The 18,151-nt window shown below is 43.1% G+C and overlaps 1 long non-coding RNA gene across 5 annotated transcripts in view; it reads left to right on the plus strand.

Annotated features, from left to right (window-relative positions):
- LOC138990986 (uncharacterized) overlaps positions 1-18,151 on the plus strand; it is a 56,736-nt gene that overhangs the window by 22,017 nt on the left and 16,568 nt on the right. For 3 of the 5 annotated variants that reach the window (XR_011467005.1, XR_011467008.1, XR_011467007.1), the window contains exon 5: positions 218-374. This is a non-coding gene — a long non-coding RNA (uncharacterized lncRNA). Of the gene's footprint in view, positions 1-217; positions 9,100-18,151 lie in introns of those variants that run through there. The other 2 variants (XR_011467006.1, XR_011467004.1) reach the window with 2 other exon arrangements.

Here is an 18,151-nt window from a genome sequence, read left to right on the forward strand (position 1 = left end):
TGCATTGTCTAAAGCTTGGGAAAATAGTCTAAATTGGGCTTTAACCCAAAAAGAAGAAGATGGAAGGGTAGGGGAGAGGAGGAGAAGAAGAAGGAAGAGAAGGAGGAAGGAGAGGAAGGAGAATGGGGGAGGAGAAAAAGGAGGGAAAGGAGGGGCAGGGAGGAGGATGAGAGAGAGGGGCAGGAAAGACAAATGGGCCTGATATCTCCCTACCCAGATCCCTGTCCAGACCTGAGACAACACACACAAGAGGAGTGTGAGTCTGCAAAGCACACCCACCGGCCCTAGACACTGCTTCTGGGAAGAGAGACCACATTCAGGACCTTGGACAGATCCTCTCCAAACAATGGAGAGACCTGCTGCCTTCCAACCAGGTACCTCATTCCACCTCTGCTGCTGCTGCTGCTAAGTAGCTTCAGTCGTGTCTGACTCTGTGCAACCCCATAGACAGCAGCCCACCAGGCTCCCCCATCCCTGGGATTCTCCAGGCAAGAACACTGGAGTGGGTTGCCATTTCCTTCTCCAATGCATGAAAGTGAAAAGTGAAAGTGAAGTCGCTCAGTCATGTCCAACTCTTCTCGACCCCATGGACTGCAGCCTACCAGGCTCCTCTGCCCATCGGATTTTCCAGGCAAGAGTACTGGAGTGGGGTGCCATTGCCTTCTCCCATTACACCTCAGCTAGGAAGAAATGAAGGGGTGTTGCAAGAGACACAGAAGTCTGCTTTGGCAAAATCACTTTTCCTGGAAATCAAGAGTAGAAAAGAGCATTTTCTCCAATAGATAGGACCTGTCACATGTCAGCACATTCAGCCACCCAGACAGCAGCCCTGTCAGTCTTCCTACCACTATCACCCTGTGGAAAGGGCATGTAAAACTTGGTCCCATGACATTATAAGTACTTCCTCCCTTCAAGGCCACATAAGCCACACTCACCTGCCCAAGTTGTTTTGGGGAAGAGTAAAATAGGCGAGATGTGAAAATCAGAAAAAATAAGGATCTCAAAGTCTACTTTTATTTAATGGGGCTATTAATTATTTTTTTATTAGACTAAATAAATAAAAATAAATAAAATTCCCTTTATTCCACCCAAAATGTGGGCCTCATAAGGTATCAATTCAGTTCAGTCGCTCAGTCATGTCTGACTTTTTGTGACCCCATGAATCACAGCATGCCAGGCCTCCCTGTCCATCACCAACTCCAGGAGTTCACTCAAACTCATGTCCATTTAGTCGGTGATGCCATCCAGCCATCTCATCCTCTGTCATCCCCTTGTCCTCCTGCCCCCAATCCCTCCCAGCATCAGAGTCTTTTCCAATGAGTCAACCCTTTGCATGAGGTGGCCAAAGTACTGGAGTTTCAGCTTTAGCATCAGTCCTTCCAATGAACACACAGGACTGATCTCCATCAGAATGGATTGGTTGGATCTCCTTGCAGTCCAAGGGACTCTCAAGAGTCTTCTCCAACACTACAGTTCAAAAGCATCAATTCTTTGGTGCTCAGCTTTCTTCACAGTCCAACTCTCACATCCATACATGACTACTGGAAAAACCATAGCCTTGACTAGATGGACCTTTGGGATATTACTCAATAATCAGAAAAGAAATGCATTTTCTGAGCACATAAATTTCTGTGCTCCCTAAAAGTGTGTGGAGGGGAAACTGGCATCTACTAGATCAGATACAGCTTACAAAACTGAGCACATTATGAAACAGGGCAATTGAAGTGAAAGTAGACTGATGAAATTAAAACAAACAAAGAGCTATATAACTAACCTTCTGAGATAGTTAATACCAAAACTGGTCACAAAACTTTGCTTCAAGTTTCAAAGAATTCTTAATACCTGGAAAAATGTATGTAATTTAGACAATTGATTCATGGTTGACTCCTCCTCCATCTATTAATTTGAAGCTTCATTTTGAAAGCTGTGATTTCTTAATCTAGATGTTTAAAAGAAATAGAATATATAGACCACGATTTCATAGTGTAAAATCTACTCCTCGACTTTAAACTAGAAATCTCTGGAAGCTGAATTAACATTTAGACCACTAGGGTACAATTTAGGAAATTATTGCTTCAATTGCTCAAATGGGACCCCAATGGAATAAAAGGTTCCACTAAGTCTACGCTTTATTAAATTGCACCTTGGAGTTCTGTACTGTTGGATAGTACACTTCAGGTACCACAGTTTGGCTCTTTGTTGTTGCTCTCTGAAGAACTAAAGGCAATTACCTATTAGCATGAGCTTAGAAGCCAAACGTTTTTTAAACCAACCTTGAGGGAGAAAAAGAAGGAGGTTAATTCTATTTGAATGAACACAAACACCGCTTTCCAAATGTGGTCCCTATTAGATAATATTTAATGACACTAAGCATAAGAGACTAATTTATACAAGTTTGTTAACCTTTCATATAAGTAAAAATGACTAAATGGCAGCTTTGGGTGGATGCTGTTTTCTGTTTCAGGTACCTCAATTGGTGACATTAATTTACTTCCTGAATCTAAGACTCCTCAACATAACCCTTGAATCTATACATGGACTCTGAGAACTTCTCACTGAGTATTACATACTTTTACTGTCCAATATGGCAGGCATTAACCACATACGGTTATTCAAACTTAAATTTAGTTAAAATTAAGTAAGATTTAAAATTCCATTCCTCAGTCACTCTAGCCACTTCAAGCATTCAATAGCCACATGTGGTTAATGGCTAAATTAGTCGGAGAGGGCTAAATGGAAGGTGACGAGATTAGCATTGTGATTCAGGGCCAAACAGAAAGCCTGTCATGCTATGACGACAGGACTTACTTTGCAGAAGCTATGGAATTAATAAGGGTTTTGGCATATAGTACATTTATGCCCTGAAAAAAAAAAATGAAACTAACTTGTTGTAAGATGGATTAGAGAAAATAAAAAGGACTAAATGCATAGGAGATCATTTAAGGTTGAAAATTTATACCACACAACAACTTACTGCTGCTGCTGCTGCTGCTGCTAAGTCACCTCAGCCATGTCTCACTCTGTGCGACCCCATAGACGGCAGTCCACCAGGCTCCCCCGTCCCTGGGATTCTCCAGGCAAGAACACTGGAGTGGGTTGCCATTTCCTTCTCCAATGCATGAAAGTGAAAAGTGAAAGTGAAGTCGCTCAGTCATGTCCAACTCTTAGCGACCCCATGGACTGCAGCCACCAGGCTCCTCCACCCATGGGATTTTCCAGGCAAGGGTACCGGAGTAGGGTGCCATTGCCTTCTCTGCAACAACTTACTACCAGATGCCAAATAAAAATAATGTTCCTCTATAAGTATTCACATTTATGTAAACATACATATGAACATTTATAAACATACTTATTGTTAACTAGACTTACTGTAGTGCTTATTCTGCAATATAAACAAATCATTATGTTGTACAGACAAAACTAATATAATGTCGTATGTCAACTACATCTCAATTTAAAAAACATACTTACAGTTTACCGAAAGTAAATAAAACTGTAGAATGCTAATGAGGCTATATGTCTGTATGGGTATCTAACATAGACTCCAATTTATTTCTAGATTCCATGCTCTGAGGTGGCCCAGACACCTACATATACACACACACACACCCACAACACATCGTTTATTTATTAAGTTCTTACTCTATGTCAAGGCCTGTGTTAACTGCTATTTCTACATTATCTCATTTTAACCCTTAGTGACGACTCAGGAGATGGGAATTGTTTTCCCCACTTTAAAATTATGACCCAGACAGGTTGGATAACTTATCCAAAACCAGACAACTGGAAAGAGACAGTCAGACACTGTAGTCAGGCATAATTATTTTTAACCTTGTGCTTTTAACATCGAGCCAATATTGCCTTCCAAGATGACTTATCATACTTGACTCACACAGGTTCAGGATTCTTGAAACCTGCTTTCAGAATGACATGACATACAAAGAAGACATTAAAATGAAAAAAAAATCTTTTGATAAAGCTTGCTGCTCTAACAATACTCACCACACCTCAACAATGTCTTAAAGATGGACACTGGACAAGATGCTCGTTTAAACAAAGATGCATCACTGGAGGGAAACAGATGGGCTCCAAAGACCTGACTTCAGAGTTCTCTTCTAATGGCTCTAACCAGAGGTGCAATAATGTAGGATAATATTAAACAGTATCTTCTTTGCTCACATTTGTTTCTATCCTGTCACACCATGAGGGCAAATATGCCCCTAAAGTGACTGTCCTAACCACCCCATCACCTTACCTTCGGAGTCTGACTGCAAGAGAAATTCCACTTGGAACTCTAACGAGGAAATCAGAGATAAATAAACTTTGTAGCCAGACCATGCAAGGGAGGGCTTTCCCCAGTGGCTCAGCGGTGAAGAATGGCCAGCAATGAAGGAGACCTGGCTTCAATCTCTGGGCTGGGAAGATCCCCTGGAGGAAGGCATAGCAACCCACCCCAGTATTCTTGACTGGAAAATCCCATGGACAGAGGAGCCTGGCAGGTTACTGTCCATGGGGTCACAAAGAGTCAGACACGACTGAAGCAACTGAGCATGTATGCATATGCGAGGCAGCATAGAGGAAAGAGCCACTAATATTAAATGGGCATGAGAGGAAGAGGAGGGTGAAGCTATAGTGAAGGAGGGGGAAGCATAGTTCATGAGCAGACTTGATGGGGTTAAGAGACTGAAGTCACCCTGTCATTTCATGCTCAGCTTGAGCAACTGTGGCAATTGATATTTTTTTTCTTCTATTACAAAACAGCTATACTTATAAATATCTTTAAAGCTTCATGCAATTATTAGTGGCACATTGATAATTATCTTGATTGTTGGCTTGCCTTCCTCAATGGAGGAAGGCATTAATATAGAGGAAGAGGCCATCCCTCTTGAGAATTCCCATTGGCTGCAGATAATGGTACTGAACAGAGGCTCAGAGTCCTGGAAAACATCAAAGTCACCCTGGTGTGGCTGGGTTTTATGACCTCTAAGAAGTCCCAAAGCTCTGCCTGCTTCTCTGTCTAGGCAATGGCCATGACTTCACACAGACTCAAAGCAGAGCCATTCCAGTTTATTGTACTTCAGCTCCATGATGCCACTGGGCAGAAAGATGGAGGAACTGGGGTCCTTTTACAGGCACAGCTTAAGGAATACAAAGATTGAGCAGATGCCGTTATAGCCTTATTTGTCTTGGTCACACAGCATGCCCTCCCTCCTTAGTTTGCAACAATCCTAGATCTACATGTGGCTCAAAGCACTTGATAAACACTGAAGCCACCAATCTTAACACAAGTTGGGGTAGAAGGGCAGGATAGGTAAGAGCTGCCAGAGCTGAACACAAAGCAAGTAGCATTTACACTGACAAGCAGCTGTGCCAGAGAAACTCAGTGAGGTACAGCAAGGAAATCAGCTCTGGTTTAAACCAAAAAAAAAAAAAAAAAAAAAAATTCATTACTGCTATTATCATAGGCCTTCAAATGTGTACAGATACATATGTGTGCTTGCATGCATGTGTGCACATTCAGTCCTGTCCAACTCTCTCTGATCCCATGGACTGCCCCTTGCCAGGCTCCTCTGACCATGGAATTTACCAGGCAAGAATACTGGAGTGGGTTGTCATTTCCTTCTCCAGGGGATCTTCCAGACCCAGGGATTAAAACTGTGTCAGTTATGTCTCCTGCATTGGCAGGCAAGTTCTTTACCAGCTGAGCCACCAGAGAAGCCCCTACATATGCATACATGCATTTAAAAAATAAAACTTAAACATCACACACACATATAAACACACACCAATTTTCTTTGAAACAGTAAATTCTCTTTCAGAAATGACTTGGAATTGGATTAATCTCTTAGACCTAAAAAGGGCCTCACAGATGATTTGGTTTATATGTCTGCATTATACTATTTTATAAATTTAGTCATGTTTATAGAGGTCCTACCGGGTGCCACAAAGCAAATATGTAAAGTTAACTTACCTAAGGAAAAAAAATAACAGAAAATGAGGCTTAGAACACAGTTTCCTGGCTCCCTACTGTAGTATTCTCTCCATTATATCTTTTGGCCAGTTAGGAAGCTGCTGCTGCTGCTGCTAAGTCACTTCAGTCGTGTCCAACTCTGTGCAACCCCATAGATGGCAGCCCACCAGGCTCCCCCATCCCTGGGACTCTCCAGGCAAGAACATTGGAGTGGGTTGCCATTTCCTTCTCCAATGCATGAAAGTGAAAAGTGAAAGTGAAGTCGCTCAGTCATGTCTGACTCTTTGCGACCCCATGGACTGCAGCCCACCAGGCTCCTCCGTCCATGGGATTTTCCAGGCAAGAGTACTGGAGTGGGGTGCCATTGCCTTCTCCAAGTTAGGAAGAAACTACTTGTAATTAATGGAGAAGTCCTCCCTGGAGCAACTGACTGCAAGTCACTGCCTTTGACAATTCTCAGAGTAGGTGTTAGTTCAGCAGTTTAACAACACTAGGGCTGATGGGATTTTCCCTTGGTCTTTTCATCATGCATGTTGTGTCATGGTCACAATACGGCTGCTGCATCTCCAGGCATTATAACCTCCTTTCAGTGGGAAAATGGAGTGTGGGAAAAGGCAAAAGATTCTTCTGCCTGTACTGCATTGATCAGAACTCTACTGCACGGCCGCCCAAGCTGTAAGAGAAACTGTGAAATGGAATATTTAAAACTATCCACATTGATGCCTCCAAGGGAATCTATAAGCAAAGAATGGCTTCCCAGGAGGCGCAGGGGTAAAGAGTCTGTCTGCCAAGCAGGAGATGCAGGTTTAGGCCCTGGGTCAGGAAGATCCCCTGGAGAAGGAAATGGCAACTCACTTCAGGATTCTTGCCTGGGAAACCCCATGGACAGAGAAGCCTGGTGGGCTACAGTCCACGGGGTCTCAAAGAATCAGAAACAACTTAGCGACCAAACAACAGCAAGCAAAAATTAAGGACAGAATTAATAGGGAGTAGGTTGTTTATATTTTCTTCACACACACTGGCTGTCCTAGGAACTGTTTCATCCTTTTTAGAATCTAGCAGATGCAAGATTTCATCTAAATTTAATCAAAAGTTTTCTCTTATTAGAGTATAATTGCTTTACAATGTTCTCTTAGAGTCTGTTGGACAATGAAGTGAACCAGCTATATTATACATATATCCCCTCCTTCCCTCCCTCCCACCCACCCCATCCCACCCATCTAGGTGATCACAGAGAGCCGAGGTGAGGTCCATGTGCTATTGAATCCAGTTCCTTACTTGCTCTTAGCTAGGACGGTGGGAAGAAGTAAACTTTATCGTCCACCTAGGCTGTGCTGCTTCTCACTTCCCTCACTCAAAACCTCCCCTTCCTATCATCCTGTGAACTGAGTGCAAGGCTACAGTCTGACTCCTCCATGTCCACACATCACCCATAACCTGGATGGAGAACAGACAGACAAACGACAGTTGCGTTGTCTCTAGAATAAAACGTGTTTAGCTTTTGCTTCAGATGTAAAAGCAAAAGTCGCTCAGTAGAGTCCAACTCTTTGTGACCCCATGGACTATACAGACCATGGAATTCTCCAGGCCAGAATACTGGAGTGGGTAGCCTTTCCCTTCTCCATGGGATCTTCCCAACCCAGGGATCGAACCCAGGTCTACTGCATTGCAGGAAGATTCTTTATCAGCTGAGCCACAAAGGAAGCCCAAGAATACTGGAGTATCCCTTCAATAGTAGAGCTAATAAATTATAAAAATTTGAAAGAAATTTTTGAAAAAGTACTACACTATCATATACTACTTGTTTTCTATCACATGCGCACAGGTGCACACACACACAATTAAAATAATCCTTTTACCAACAAAAGGAGAAAAGTCTTAGCATGGATTTGGAGATTAAAACACCAATGAACTATAATTCTTTGGCAGGGGAGTGACTTATTCGTCAAATAGCAATGATCTTAAAAAGCAAAGATCATCACCTGTTAGATAGCGTAAGAGCTCATAAGTTGATCCATCTTTGTTTTAAAGTTATGATAGGAGTCTTTAGGGTTTTCTATGTAGAGGATCATGTCATCTGCAAACAGTGAGAGTTTTACTTCTTTTCCAATTTGGATTCCTTTTATTTCTTTTTCTGCTCTGATTGCTGTGGCCAAAACTTCCAAAACTATGTTGACTAGTAATGGTGAAAGTGGGCACCCTTGTCTTGTTCCTGACTTTAGAGGAAATGCTTTCAATTTTTCACCATTGAGGAGATAGGAAACCACACAAGCGAAAACTACTTTATACAAATGCAATCAGTCATTTAGCTTCTTCAGTGCAGGGTTTGTTTATTTATAGACTGAGAAGACAGCAGCCAGTTGGCCTCTAAAGCTGATTAGACATTGCCCCAACCCACGCAGGAGTCACCTCTTTATCAAGGCAGGGAGCTGGCCATTCACTTTCTCTTTTCTGCCTCTAGCAACAGGGTGTCATCACTCAGCAAGGGAACCAACTTGTTCCAGGGTGACCAGTTACCCAGGTTTGTCTAGAACAAAAGGCTTTCCCAGGATTCAAGATGGTTGATGCTAAAACTGGGATGGTCCCAAGCAGACAACACACCATCCCGCTTAGACCAAGCTGCCCCCTTGCCCGACTCCATTACTTCCTACAGAGTCCTGCCTAGAAGGAGAGGAACAAGAGTAGAGCCTTGGGTGTAATCAGACCCAATCACTAAAATGAATTTCTAATTATCCAAGATGACCTTCCACACGTTCAAGGTTTTCATTACTGCTTATTATGTGACATCTGTTTCTGAAGGAACACTTTAAGAACATAGCCTGTAAGATGAACTTTGCTGGAAATTTTCTTTAGACTTTACCACCTGCTACAAAGCAGCAAGCCACATTTAGACAGGCTCCATCCCCCCCATTTCACGTTGTACCCAATAACCACAAGACAGACATATCCAACATGTTTGATTTGTTTTGGCATTTTGGGCACAAACTTAATTATGATAAACCAGTCCAGTTCTTTCTCACAACCTTCCTCCTTACAGTGGATCACACTGATAAAGTGCGATTTAAATATATTTTTCAGTAATTCTAATAATTGACACAGGGAAATTAAAATAATATTTTCCTATTCTACTTGTCATAACCTGTTGAGATATCTTTCAAAATGTGTTACTGCACAGAAAAAAGAAATTTTACACACATTATTGCTGAAGTTTTCGGCTCTCTGCCTCCCAAAAGAGCAATGCATGAAATATTTATTCAAAAATGGAAATATTAAGAATTAAATGAATTTAAGCCACCCTGATTACTGTATAGGCATTTCTCCACTGCTTAAGGAAACAGCAAACCATCTTAAGTTCTGCATAGGCTATGTCAACCAAAATGTCTTGTTCAAAAAGTGAAAAACTCCTCTCAAATAGCCAACCTGACCAATTTAATTCTATTTAAAGAATTGTTCTCAGGATGAAGTAACTAGATAAGTGCTGCAGGACAAAGTCAAAAGAGGTAAAGAACTTTCAACTACATAGGGCCTGGGAGATCATTTCTTCTTTCACTGAACAAATATTTATTTATTGAGCAGGTACTTACTGTGCTGGGTGTTCATTGCTGTGCGGGCTTTTCTCTAGTTGCAGAGAGCAGGAGCTACTCTTTGTTGCACTGCAAAAGCTTCTCTTGCAGTGGTTTCTCTTGTTGGAAGCACATGGGCTCAGTAGCTGTGACTCCCGGGCTCTAAAGCACAGGCTCAGTAGTTGCAGTGTATGAGCTTAAGTTGTTCCATGGCATGTAGCATCTTCCCAGACCAGTGACCGAACCCATGTCTCCTGCATTGGCAGGCAGATGCTTTACCTCTGAGCTATCAGGGAAGCCTCACTAAGTGCTGTTTTAAATGGTGCAAGAAAATAGAGCTTCTACACTCATGAAGAGATAGACAACCACTTCTGTGATGGTCATGGTAAGTAAATATGAAGAAAAACAGCTGACAAATTTTCTTATATCCTAATGGAACAGTGTGTCTCTGAGAAAATGACTTCTGAATTGTGACCTAAATTAATTTGGGGGAGGAGATAGGCCTCTCCAGGCTGCCCTGGTGGCTCAGATGGTAAAGAATCTGCCTGAAATGTGGGAGACCTAGGTTAGATCCCTGGATTGGGAAGATCCCCTGGAGGAGGGCATGGTAACCAACTCCAGCATTCTTGCCTGGAGACTAAGTATACAGGTCAAGAAGTAACAGTTAGAACTAGACATGGAACAATGGACTAGTTGGGAAAAGAGTACTAAAAGGCTGTATATTGCCACCTTGCTTATTTAACTTACATGCACACTGCTGCTGCTGATGCTGCTGCTAAGTCGCTTCAGTCATGTCCGACTCTTCACGTGAAATGCCAGGCTGGATGAAGCACAAGCTGGAATCAGGATTGCTAGGAGAAATATCAATAATCTCAGATGAGCAGATGACACCACTCTTATGGCAGAAAATGAAGAGAAACTAAAGAGCTTCTTAATGAAAATGAAAGAGAAGAGTGAAAAAGCAATAAATTATGTTTTCTCAAAAAAAAAAAAAAAAAAAACTCAGTCTTCAAAAAACTAAGATCATGGCATCCAGTCCCATCACTTCACAGAAAACAGATGGGGAAGCAGTGGAAACAGTGACAGACTTTATTCTCTTGGGCTCCAAAATCACTGCAGATGGTGATTGCAGCCATGAAATTAAAAGACACTTACTCCTTGGAAGAAAAACTATGGCCAACCTAGACAGCATATTAAAGAGCAGAGACACGACTTTGCCGACAAAGGTCTTTATGGTCAGAGTTATGGTTTTTCCAGTAGTCATGTATGGATATGAGAATTGGATCATAAAGAAGGCTGAATACCGAAAACCCAATGCTTTTGAAATGGTGTTGGAGAAGACTTTTGAGAGTCCCTTGAGATCCAACCAGTCGATCCTAAAGGAAATCAGTCCTGAATATCCATTGGAAGGACGGATGCTGAAGCTGAAGCTCCAATACTTTGCCCACCTGATGTCAAGAGCCAACTAATTGGAAAAGATCCTGGTGCTGGGAAAGATTAAGGGCAGTAAGAGAAGGGGCAACAGAGGATGAGATGACTGGATGACATCACTGACTCAATGAACGTGAGTTTGAGCAAACTCCAGGAGATAGTGAAGGACAGGGAAGCCTGGTGTGCTACAGTCCATGGGATTGCAAAGAGTAGGGCATGACTGAGCAACTGAACAACAATAATAGGCCTCTCCCCTACTGCCATCATCTTTATACATCTAGACAGTGGTTTTCAAAGTGCAGTCCCCAGACCAGCAACAGCAGCATCGCTGGGGAACCTACTAACGAAGGCACATTCTCAGCCCCTACTCAGGATCTCCTGAATATGAAACTCTAGAGGTTTTTATAACCCCTCTGTTTTAATACATTTTCCAGGTGATTTTGATGCATGCTCAAGTTTGAGGTCAACTGCTCTTGACAATCATCCTTTAAGGTTTCATTCAAATGCTCCTTCCTCCAAGAAACCCTCTAGGATCTTCACAGTTGTGAGTGATCCTTTCCTCTTCGAAAATCCTGCAACATGTTACAGATGACCATCTGGAGGCACTCTGACTCTCCTTTTTGTATGATACCACTCATGTGCCTACAGACCCTGCATTTGCTACCAGTAGCTCCCTTGAGGCAGGGACCATGGGATGGTTAATTTTATGTCAGTTTGACTGAGCCATGAGGTGCCCAGATATTTGACTAAACATTAGGTTTGGGTGTGCCTGTGAGGGAGCATCTGAATGAGATTAATATTGAATCATTGGCCTGAGCAAAACAGATTGCTCTCCTGTGGGTGAGCATCATCCAGTCAAAAATGACTGAGGATATCTAAGTTGCTTCCATGTCCTGGCTATTGTAAAAAGTGCTGCAGTAGCATTAGGGTGCATGCATCTTTCTGAATTCTAGTTTTCTCAGGGTATATGCCAAGTGGGATTGCTGAATCATACGGTGGTTCTATTTTTAGTTTATTAAGGAACCAAGGGTCTCAAACACAGTGAAGTAAATCAGAAAGAGAAAAACAAATATCATACATTAATGTATATATGTGGAATCCAGAAAATTGGTACAGATGAACCTATTTACAAGGCAGGAATAGAGATGCAGACATAGAGAATGAATATGTGGACACAGAGGAGAGAAGAAGGGTGTGGAATGAATTGGGAGATTGGGGTTGACACACATACATATATATACCATATATATACCATGACATATATATACATACTTGTTATCTATTTTATACCATGTGTAAAATAGATAACTAGTAGGAAGCTACTGTGTAGCCCAGGGAGCTCAGCTCAGTTCTCTGTGATCACCTAGAGAGGTGGGATGGGAGGGGTAGGTGGGAAGAAGGCTCAAGAGGAAGAGGATATATGTATCCACATTGCTGATTCGTTCCATTGTGCACCAGAAACTGACACAAGATTGTAAAGCAACTACACCCCAATTTAAAACATCACTGAGGGCCTGAATAGGGAAAAAGGTTGAGGAAGGGAGAGTTCACTCTCTTTGCCTGACTGATTGAGTGGGGACCGTGGTCTTCTCCTGCTCCTGGACTTGGACCAGGACTTACACCATCAGCTCCCCTACTTCTCAGGCCTTTGCACTTGCACTGGCACCATAGGCTGCTTTTCTGGGTCTCTAACTCGCAGACAACAGACTGTGGGGCTGAGCCTCTATAATCACATAAGCCAATTCCTTGCATACACCCATAGAGAATATATATATAGAGAGAGACACAGACAGACAGACAGACAAAGAGAGAGGACACACACAGGAGAAGAAAGCAAACATGACCTCAGAGGCAGAAACTGAATAAGGTGGCCACAAATCAAGAAATGCCAGCAGTCACCAAAAACTGAAAGAGGCAAAACATTTTTATTTCTGCCCAGTGAATACAGGTTTCAGATTTCTGATCTCCAGAACTGAAAAAGGGTAAACTTCTGTCATTTTAAGCCACTAAGTTTGTGGTAATTTGTGACATCAGCCACAGGAAACTAATACAGACAATAACAGCGAACAGAGGGTGGTGACTTTTTAATGTGTCACCTTGGCTAGGCTGCAGTCATCAATTATTCCATCAGACATTAATCTAGTTGCTAGGGATGTAAAGAGATTTTTCCAGGTGTAATTACAGTTCCTAATCAGTTGACTTTCAAGTAGAGGAGAGTACCTGGAGCGAGCCTGCCTATTTCCATTGGGAGGATTTAAAAGCAGGAATGAGTCTTTTACTCAAAGGAAGGAATTCTGGAGGCAATGGCTGCAAACCATGTTGGTGAGGTTCCAGCCTGTGTGTGCTCTTCCTTTCCTGATTCTGTGCCCCTGGGGTCAAGCCTGCCCATGATCTCTGCCTGCCCTAGTTAAATCCTCACTGATATAGGCTTTGAGAATTTATTCTGCAGCAGGCATTTTACATACAGTATTAAATCTTCACAACAATCCTATGAGGTAGGTATGACCTATTATCCCATTTTATAGATGAGATCATTTGTACCTAGAGGAATGAAGTGAATAACCCAAGGTTACACAGCTCACAGGGGGACAGAGTTGTCGTTCAAATGCAGTCAGTCTGACTCCAGAATCTCAATCACTGTACCAAACACCTCCCACCAAACCATGAATGAACACGAAACAATGGAAGAGGCATTGCAAGGAAATCCCCAGTTCTCTTGAATGTTTCAGGCTAAAAAAGGGATGTGTTAGGAGCTCAATGGTGTCCAACCCTTTGCAACCCCATGGACTGTAGCCTGTAACCCAGCAGGCTCCTCTGTCCATGGAATTCTCCAGGCAAGGATCCTGGAGTGGATAGCCATTCCCTTCTTCAGAGGACCTTCCTGACCCAGGGATCAAACCAGTTTTCCTGCATTGCAGGTGGATTTCTGACTGTCCAAGCCACCAGGGAAGTCCCTAATAAGGGGAAACAGCAAAGGAATTTTCTTTAGAATGAAGAGGAGTTCCATTAATTTGGAATTACATTTAAGGCAGACATGGACTGTTGAGAAGACAACTGTTTACTAAATAATCTGAGAATGTCAGCCCAGCTAGGCTCAAAGCCTCCCCTCCCCCTCACCAGCAGGGCCAGTCAGCTGACCCTCCTCATTTCACTTTCTCTCAGAGGCAGCAACCAAAGCTGGACAGATGCTCCAGACAGCAGGGGACGGACAGCCCTGGTGATAAAACAGAGAAATTTAGGAGCCCCGCAGTGGCTTTCCTTATACTCTCTCATATTCATGAGAAAGAGAAGAACTTTATCAGCATTTGCCCCAGGGTGCTAATTTAATATGCTAAGGATAAGATGTTCATATCTGGCATCTTGTAGCTGAAAAGAAATTTGCTCACTGCAAAAGAGACTACTCAGGCCAGTTGAGGAGCTGTTAAACAATGAAGTCATTCTAACATTCTTCATGACAGAGATGTCAGCTTAGGATGGTTCTCAGTCACTGAGGATGAAGATGGAAATGTCTTAAAGAACCAGAGGGACCTTATAACAAAGGAGTTGCTTCTCTAAGCCAGTCTTGCCCGTGTAAAGAGCAAGGGCTTGGGAATTCATCAGAGCAGGGTTCCAGACTCAGCTCATTAAACACATGACTTTGGTAAATTACTTACTTTGCCACAAGGAAAATAAGCTTATTGGGTATTTTATTATTATTACATAATGTGTGCTCATTGAATAAATTCAAACAATATAGACAGAAGAGAAAAAAAACAGCAACTTTCACTCAAAATTTCATGACCCAAAGATAGATGACATTAACCTTTTCCTGGACAAGTTAGCTAACTTCTTTTGGCCTGGCTACTAATGGAAACAAACACAGAGTCTGGCAGGAGAGGAGATGCATGAAATAAATCAGGTAAAATGCTTAACTTCCCTCGTGGCTCAGTGGTAAAGAATCCCACCTGCCAATACAGGAGACATGGGTTCAATCCCTGGGCTGGGAAGATCCGCTGGAGAAGGAAATGGCAACCCACTCCAGTATTCTTGCCTGGGAAATCCCATGGACAGAGAAGCCTGGCAGCCTACAGTATCCACATGGTCACAGAAGAGTCAGACACCAGTTAGCGACTAACACAGCAAACAAAACGCTTAGCTCAGGGTGTAGCTAATAAGGCTCTCCCATGCTAGGGGGGTGATGGCCCGTTTGCCAGGGTCTCTCTTGGTAAGTGCTGAATGTGCCACAGCCTGGGAAATCTCTCAATCTTGGGCAATCCAGGATGGCTTGTCACCATGCACACAGAATCACCCCAAAGGAAAGAGGACAGCAGGGAAGTAGCCTATTCCCTGAAATCCAGACAATGCAGAGGGAGTACGTGATGGTTGTTTTAACCAAGCAGCATCCTTCAGTTCCCCTCAGATTCATTTTTATTATCTAACACGGGGTCAGTGTGGACTGAAGGGGGAAATCTCAAGGTCAGTGGTCCAATATCAGAAAGGTATCATCCTAGTCTGGAACTGTCACTCATCCAGGAGCAGTTTTGATTTCCAGCAAATGGCATTTCCTTACTGCCTGCCTATGACTTCTGGTTGAAGGAGTGAGCAGAAATCTGCCATACTCCCCTGAGCTCTAAGCTGCTCTTGACGAGCAGAAGGAAAGCCCAGCAGAGCAACCTCCTCGCCAATCCAAACCGCCACTCTCCAGCCACCTCTAAGCCCTAAGAACATCGACCTGGTTCCATTTCCCTTCAGTCTTTTAACTTGCACAACTCTGGATGGCACTACAGAACAGGACACAGGTCTCATCATTGTGGGATCAGTTCTGCCTCGCAGAACTCAGCCTTATTCTGACTTTATCAGTGATAGAAGCAACATGTCTGACTCTTTGCGACCCCATACACTGTAGCCCCCCAGACTCTTCTGTCCACAGAACCCTCCAGGCAAGAATACGAAACTAGGTAGCCATTCCCTTCTCCAGGGGATCTTCCTGACCTAAGGATCAGACCTGGGTCTCCTGCGTTACAAGCAGATTCATTTACCACTGAGCCACCAGGAGAGCCCAATAGAAGCAACAGAGACTAACAAAGGTGTTTTCTTAACCAGACTCTCAGTCTGCTGATTTCTGATGACCATCAGGAGAATGTTCATCCCTAACATGTTAGATGGCTCACTTTCTGTGCTCCCAGTTTAATAAATCACTCACTCTGGACATCCTGACAGATGTCCAAGTGATATTTCCTTTGGCTACAACTCATCCCATCCTTTCTAGTTATTGACTCAGTCCTTCTGTCATCTAAACAAGGCCCAGCCAACATCTTTGAGTTATGACACTTCCTTTCCCTCTCTTCCCACATTCTTTTTCACTTGGCTTCTCTCGATTACTCTTCTTTGTGCTTGCCTGGAGATCCTTAATGATCTTGCCTCTAGTGAATTCAAACCTTTGGACTAACAAGTGTTCTGAGCTGTTTTCTTCCTTCTGGGAAGCCAACTGGAAAGTCACCCAGACATACTGCCCCAACTGTATTTCAAGTAAGCAACCAGAGGAGCTGAGAGCCTCCAACCCCTAAGGATATATGGAGTGCCAACTGCATATCTTTGAGTTTGAATAATAATACACATGCACACACACATATACATATATACTTCCACAGCTGGTGAGTTTAAGTGACACAACATTAATAGCAATAATAAAAAATTCCATCCTTGTCCTTGATGATGGCCAATCATGCAAGAACCTCAGCCTCTGACAAAGACCTCCAAACCCCATGATCATTTCTGTGGGTTCATTTATAGGTAGACCTGCAAACCCAGTCAGGACCACATGGCTTTTTCCAGGCACACTGTCAACCCACCTCTGTTTCTGTCTCGTAGGTATCGTAGTCACTCAGCTGACAGCATCACTTACAATGTGGAACAGTCCAAATGAGTAGGGGTCCAAATGAGAACAGTCCAAATGGTACAGAAAATGGGAAAATTAGTGTTGCCAGGACCCTGCAGTTGAATGTAACATAAAATGAGTAAGTGCAAATGAAACATCTTGCAGGTTTTCCTCTCTCTCCCTCCAGCTCAGCTCCAAGTCCTTGGGCCTGAGCTGAGTGTAGACCTAAAGGATCAGCACCGCATTCTGCTCACAACCACAACCCCCACAGGGACAAATGACCACGACCATACGAATGGGTCAAATTCATCATGCATAGGTATTTCTCCCCTTAATATAAGTTCTCACCCTGGATGTTCCTCATGCAAAGTGAAAGTGAATTCGCTCAGTCATGCCTGACTCTTAGTGACCCCATGGACTACAGCCTACCAGGCTCCACCATCCATGGGATTTTCCAGGCAAGGGTACTGGAGTGGGTTGCCATTGCCTTCTCCCTCATGCAAATAGAACTCTTCATCAAATAGAACTCCATCATCTGTGCTCAGGTTCCACTCTCCTAATCCCCCTCAGCAGTTCCAGATCCCAGATTCCCACACATGCCTAAACCCCAAATGAATAGATTTCTACACGTGTATACTATTTGGGGGGCTTTGCTGGTTGCTCAGACTGTAAAGAATCCTCTTGCAATTCAGGAGACCTGGGTTCAATCTCTGGGTCAGGAAGATCCCCTGGAGAAGGGAATGGCTACCCACTCTAGTATTCTTGCCTGGAGAATCCCATGGACAGAGGAGCCTGGTGGGCTCATTTTTAAATGATTCATCACAAACCCTGAGCACATGTCTAGACATGAGGGTTTTAAAAATGAAAGAGATACAGTTCTACTTTTAGAAGGATGCATATTCCTAGACTGCTTTCTATCGTCTGGGATTACTAGGCCATCGATAGGCCATAAAACAACAGACGTTACAAGTCCAGGTAGCTGGTGTGTTGTGTCACATGGGCCCGTGTGGTTGCTTTTGTGAGTTTTTCCTGGAAAATGTCCAGTCATAAGACCCAGTGAAACTATTAGAAGAAACTGATCCTAATAATACACAGAATTAACATAATCAGGAAAATGGCTGAAACAAATGGCTCTTGACACTGCAATAATGGCTTCTTCATAAGAGAAAATGAATTCAGGGGCAAATAATAGAAATTAATGAAGGTACCATAGACAAAGTTGTCCTCCCCCTGCAAAGGGATTATTTCTTTTTGGGCTGCCCTGCCTTCAAGATGAGCAAAGGTTCTACCGAGAACCCTGGGAGAGGATGGATAATTTGAATGGGAGCT

Source organism: Bos mutus, chromosome 15 (genome assembly GCF_027580195.1).
Source record: "Bos mutus isolate GX-2022 chromosome 15, NWIPB_WYAK_1.1, whole genome shotgun sequence".
NCBI lineage: Eukaryota > Metazoa > Chordata > Mammalia > Artiodactyla > Bovidae > Bos > Bos mutus.